This window comes from Emydura macquarii, unplaced genomic scaffold (genome assembly GCF_026122565.2).
Source record: "Emydura macquarii macquarii isolate MOO-44397 ecotype Brisbane River unplaced genomic scaffold, CSIRO-AGI_Emac_v2 contig_637, whole genome shotgun sequence".
Lineage (NCBI taxonomy): Eukaryota > Metazoa > Chordata > Testudines > Chelidae > Emydura > Emydura macquarii.
This window is the reverse complement of record NW_027130774.1, coordinates 1,954-7,769: the sequence shown is the minus strand read 5'-3', so window position 1 is coordinate 7,769 and position 5,816 is coordinate 1,954. Positions and strand designations below refer to the sequence as shown.

Sequence of the window (5,816 nt, the reverse complement as noted above, 5' to 3'; positions counted from 1 at the left end):
CCTCTTTTCAGCTAGTGGCCTGTGCTATACTGGAGCATTCACAGTTATTTATTGACAAATAAAATTTGCAGAATTTCCAGTTTTTGGGGCACAGAATTCCCTCAGGAGATCCAGGGGAAGCAACTCACCGGGGTTAGAAGCCCCATGCCAGGCACACCAGGTTTCGGCTAGCAGGCTCAGCCTATCAGGATCCAAGTGTGGAGGTGTCACTGTGACTCAATGGGTCACAGCTTAAGATAACAGATGCAGGACTAACCGCTGAGAAATGGGGCAGCATCACCCCAGAGTGCTGGTTATTCTCCCATAAGGTAAACCAAAGCAGCAACAAAAGTAAACTTCTGTCTCAGTGCACCCATTAACCAGAAATCACAAAAACAGTCTCCTTAGATATCTCAGCCATTGTTTCATCACGCAGATACTAGACTTTATGAGTGGTCATTTAAAACCAGTTTAATCAAACAAAGAGTTCTTCTGACCCCAACAGGTCAGCCACACAGCCAGCCCCATATATAACTCAGAGTGCAGCTTCCCACCTGCATTTGGAAATGTTGCACATCTGCAGGGATGGTGTACATAGCCCAGTCCAGCACGGCCCTTCTGTGGGCTTCGTCTCAGACACGGCAATGGCTTCACGGTGCTTTGGCATGATGTCCACCCACCCTGTGGTAATGCAGGGGTGATTCCAGCCCCAGCTCTGATACAGGGAGAACAGGAGTGAGTTTCACATGCCTATTTCTGAGGATTTAATCTGGGGTACCTGCTCCATGGGAGCGGGATCGTGGAAGCTGAGAGTCAGGGCTGGAGCAGGCCCTGAATTAGGGGCTGGCTATATGGTTTCCAGCACTCTGATGTCTCAGACAATCTCTCTACTAAAGCTTTGTCAAGTCTGTGTCCTCAGGGATGCTCCCGCACTGCTTCAGCTCCTTTCACACTCTATAGAGAGGAGCAGCAACCAGCTTTAGAGTGGAGCTAGGAGCCATCATGTGACAAGTAAGTGGCAGAGACTTTGCCTTAAACATCCAGGACCCAGCACAAGGTATGTGCAAAGCAGCTCTAGGAAATCTGGGGAGTGGAGTTTTGTTGGGATTGAGTGTGCCCCAAGAGCTTGTACAGATTACAAGAAAGTGGGGTTAAAACACCAACCTCGCTGTGAGCAGGATTTGAACCTGCGAGGGGTAACCCCATTGGATTTCGAGTCCAACACCTTAACCACTCGGCCATCACAGCTGTGACAAACAAAAAGCATCAACACCAGAAAAACTGATTAATAAGCACAATGCCCAGCCTCAAAATCATCTGAAAAACAGAATTCAAACCTGGCTCCCAAAGCACTAGGGGAATTTGCAGTCTTTTCTCTTTTTCTGCACTAGCACAGAGAGCACTTTTCAAAGTCTCCCCTCCCACAGCTGAGAAAGGGAAAGGTTTCTCAGGTTCTACCTTAATTTGAATGAGGATATCTGGACCACAGAGACATGCACTGCCCTTTGCTGCAGAAACCAGTGATGGATGGAAGCAGGCTAAGAAAAATGTTTCCTGGAGACAAGAATAGCTCCCCTAGCATAGCAGCAGCATTGTGCAGCTGGAAATGTCTCACAAGAGGAGCTAAAGCATTTCTGGTTCAGTAGCACAGTCTTACATACAACGTGAGAGGTCTAGATTTGTTTTCAGAGAAAAAATTCTTAGGTTTTTTCAGCAGAAAGTTTCCATCTGTTTGCGTTCTCTGAGGTGTGGCTTTGTTCACAGTGCATCACGTGAGATGTCATCTGGTCAAGAAGCCTGGTCAATGGAGGAGTTGTGGAGGTTTGGGAAGGGGCATTAACACAGGATCTGGGGTTCCCATTCCTGGAGCGTGGGGTTCTCAGTGGAGCTCAGAGATCATGGACCCTGAGACCCTGCCACCCTTGCCTCATGCTTCATTTCCTTCCCCATATTGTCCTCTGATATCTACTCCTGCCCATGTGCCCAGGGTTGCTTCTGCACTGGCTGGTACCAGCACCGCGATTTCTGCTACTACCCTGTGGAGAACACCACAACTTGGTGGAAAGCCGAGGTATGGATTCCCTGGTCCTGAAGTCACAGGCTTGGCAGGGTCTGGAATGGCCTCATGGAGCTGGACTAGGACTTCCAGTGGTGGGATTTATGTCATCCATAGTACAGTGACTGACAGAAGAATAGGTAAGTGACACCACATAATGGAGGAGTGGGAACAAAGATGTGTGGAGGTAACTGGGTTGGGGGGGGGTGAGCAAATAGATGGAGGCCTTGAATGAGGGAGGCATAACCTTGCGCCTACAAAGTCCTCCCCATCAGAAGTGTGCAGAGAAAAGCTTGCTGATGATGGGTCCCATGATGTAAGGGTCATACCTCAGGGTTTTGAAATCTGTAATCTGAGTTCAAGTCTTGGTGGGACCTTAGAATTACCTTGGTTATTGCTTGTGAGTGATGGGAGCTCTGAAATGATGAGAGAGCCTGTCTTTTGTCAGAAACCTGTTGTGACTTTAGGACCACAGGAGTTGTTTGCTCCAGAAGTCTGGCCATGCCCAGAACCCTGTGGGGGAAGGGACTCAAGGTTGATATTTGCTCAGTTCTGCAGCTGGGCTGGATGCCTGTCTTTGCCACCAGTCTTGTTGTGTGACCGATTGGGCCAAAGTAACTTTGGTGGTTTTGCCATTGGCGGTGCTGGTGTTTCTCCAGCAATTCTGAAGGGTGAGCATGAGGGTGGAAGGCTTAATAAACCCCCAATTGGCCAGGGATGAAGGGTAGGGGTGTGGGAGTGTTCAGGTTGATGAGCTGGGTCTTGTAGAGTTTGGGGAGGATGGAGCTGTGTTACGTAGGGTGTGATGCTCTGCACCCCCATATTCAATCTTATAGTGCAATTGTGTATTGTTCAATGCAAACTATGTCATATAAGATGTTTTTGGAATGCTCATGATGTACTGAGCATTATTGTTATAGTAATATATTTGTTGCGATGTCATGTGTATGGTTCTGAGACTTCACCATGTAATATTCCCAAAAACACATCCTCATGGCTGAACACATATCCAGGCAAAACCCCCCAGGATCAGATGAATGGATCACTCCACATCAAGGTTTCTATAGGACAAACCCAGCTCAGTTTTCCAGGAACAAAGGACTGGCCTAGGCATCAACAAATATACAACTGGACTCTCGAGTGAGCCAGCCCCCTTTCCTTGGCCAGCTTGGATCCACGGTTAGGTGATGTTCACTGACTCAAGACATGGATGAAACCATACAAGGACATTGTTTGTCACTTGACCATGAGGGGCAGGGCCCAGCCCCTAAGTGGAGAAGAAACAATTTGAAAACAGGAGACATTTCCATGCCCACTTTAATTGGAATGCAAAACAACCATATACAATCTGAACATAACTGTTTGTTCCCTCATTCTTATATTTACAGGTTTCCATAAGGCATTGGTTCCCAGAAAAGAACACAAGTATTATTCTCAGCTCTTTACATTGTTACCCTTTCCTGGTTTCGAGCTAATTCAAGAGGTTGCATTTTCATAAACAAACATTATGGCTGTCTCATTTAGTACTTTAATATTTTTACTCTTAGTTAACATTATATCAAACCCTAAACATCTACTCTTAACCTTCTGAAGCTGAATGCCACAGGTCAATCAGTTTTGTGTCCAAAATGGGAATCCCCCTGTGGCACTTGCACTCATTTTCCTTTTTAATGTCACACCCTTTTCTCAAAAACCACAAGGTTTGGGGGTGCATAACTTTATAAAGTAAAAAGTCACTTTGCTTTCATCTTCAGGCCCAGGTTTTTTTGATGTAACAATACAGGTCTGTACTTATAACCAGAAGTTTCATTTTCATAAAATTTAAAGCAGTATCATTTTTAACAATAAAAAAATAAAACAATGGGCTTTCACAAAAAGCAACATGCATAATCTTCAACCAGTTGCTGAAATGGTATTTCCCTATGGTGTGTGTGTGTTAGTCCTCTGACCACAAGGGAAAGTCTGGCTTTTTTGTCACTTCAGAGTTCAATGCCCCATTACTCTGACATTTTGGCAAGTGTTTTCTTTACTCGCAGGGCTGTGAGCCGAGAAGAAGGGTTATGAGCCCAACATTCTGTCATGAGTCTTCCCATCTGTCTTAGGCACTGTGGAAAAAAATTATTATAAGACAGGATCATAGCAGGGGCATCAGGAACACAAGATGGTGCCTATCCTGAACATAGCAGATGGTAGACAACTCCTGTCTGCCACTGTGCCACCCTAGGAAGTCCCAGAGCAGAAAAATCACAACAGGGAATCTTTTCTGAAATGGACTTTGTGTTTGTAACTTCTAACACAATTTTGCTTCATTATAAATTCTCAAGTGGCAAGGAGTTCAGATCTTCTCTCCAAAACGGCTTCCATACTCAAAATCTATGTTTGAGAATCTCACCTGTCTGTTTGCTTTATTTTAAAGGACCGCTTACCTTATCACTGCTCCATCTATTGGGAAATGAGGGACGGAGCCTATTGATGCACACAATCTCCTGCATGTCCTCATATGAGGGGTCAGTGGGCACAAGATCATAGTATGGGAGCTGGTATTCCTCAACTATTCCTGAAAGAAACATTTTCCAGCTGCATCATCATTGCAGGATATGAAGTACAATACAAGGAAAAAGCCCCAGCGAACAAACAGGCTGTGCAGTAAGAGAAACTGAATCCTCAGCACCAACCTATGCTGGCTGGCAACTGCCTCGTGTATGGAAGAAAACCTGTACAGGCAGTCATCAAATATTCAAAGCTGTTCTCTAAAGATCAATTTTGGTAACCTTTCTCTCTATTTTCATCAATTCCAAAGACAGAAAGGACGGCTGTGATTATCTAGTCTCACTTCCAGTATAAACACAGGCCATCAAACTTGTTCTATATAATTTCTAGAGCAGAGCTTTTAGAAAACCATTGTTCCTAGTTTCATTCTGACCTTGGGCCATGGGAGCTCGTGCAGACATTCTAGTGCGGGGGGAAATGCATAATGTACATATTGATCTGGAGACAGATTTTATTTTGATCACTCCTTACTATTGCTTGCTTTCTTGTGATGGACACCCACCCCTCCTCCTTCAGCAGGAACAACCTATTGCCCCTTCTCCTTCTGGGGCTACTTTATTTTCATTTCTCACATAATCTGGTAAGGACCCTAATCTCGACTGTCCCAGAAAGATGATTTCTCTCCCCTCCACCCCCCGCCACGATTCAATGGCTATACAAATTGTTCCAACACCCCTGCAGGAATCTGCCAGGAATCACAGTTACAGATCGTTACTAACATGCCCCTGACCTCCTAAAACACAACAAGTGACTTCAGGAAGGCTTACTATAATTTACTGTTCTCCTTCGAATGCTTGCTTATGTCCATTCCACTATAGGTGTGTGCATGCCTCCATGCATGGTTCCCGGAACTTTTCTCCACTTAGCAGATCCCGTAGGACCAGCTCAGATGCCCCCTGGAGCCCCGCGCACATGCTGCAGTATATGAAGCATTGCCAGTCCTATGCCCCCTCAGTCTCTTCTTTCTGCCAACTCTGGCAGTGGGAACTGGGGGGGGGGGGGGGGGGGGGGGGGGTTGTGGAAGGGATATGAGCAACACATCTCGAAGAACATCAGTTACTGGTAAGTAACCTTGTTTTCTTCTTCGAGTGATTGCTCATGGCCACTCCACTATAGGTGACTAACAAACAATATCTTGGAGGTGAGTAGACATTACCGTTGAGCTGCTGTCAGCATGGCTCTGCCGAATCCCACGTCCATCGCTGCTGGGCGATGGCACTTGAGCTCTGGT

At 45.9% G+C, this 5,816-nt stretch overlaps 1 non-coding gene across 1 annotated transcript; it reads right to left on the bottom strand.

The window, feature by feature from the left end:
- Positions 1-1,145: 1,145 nt before the first annotated feature.
- Positions 1,146-1,227, bottom strand: TRNAS-CGA (transfer RNA serine (anticodon CGA)). Its single transcript has one exon. It is a non-coding gene; the product is annotated as a tRNA-Ser (tRNA).
- Positions 1,228-5,816: the final 4,589 nt, after the last annotated feature.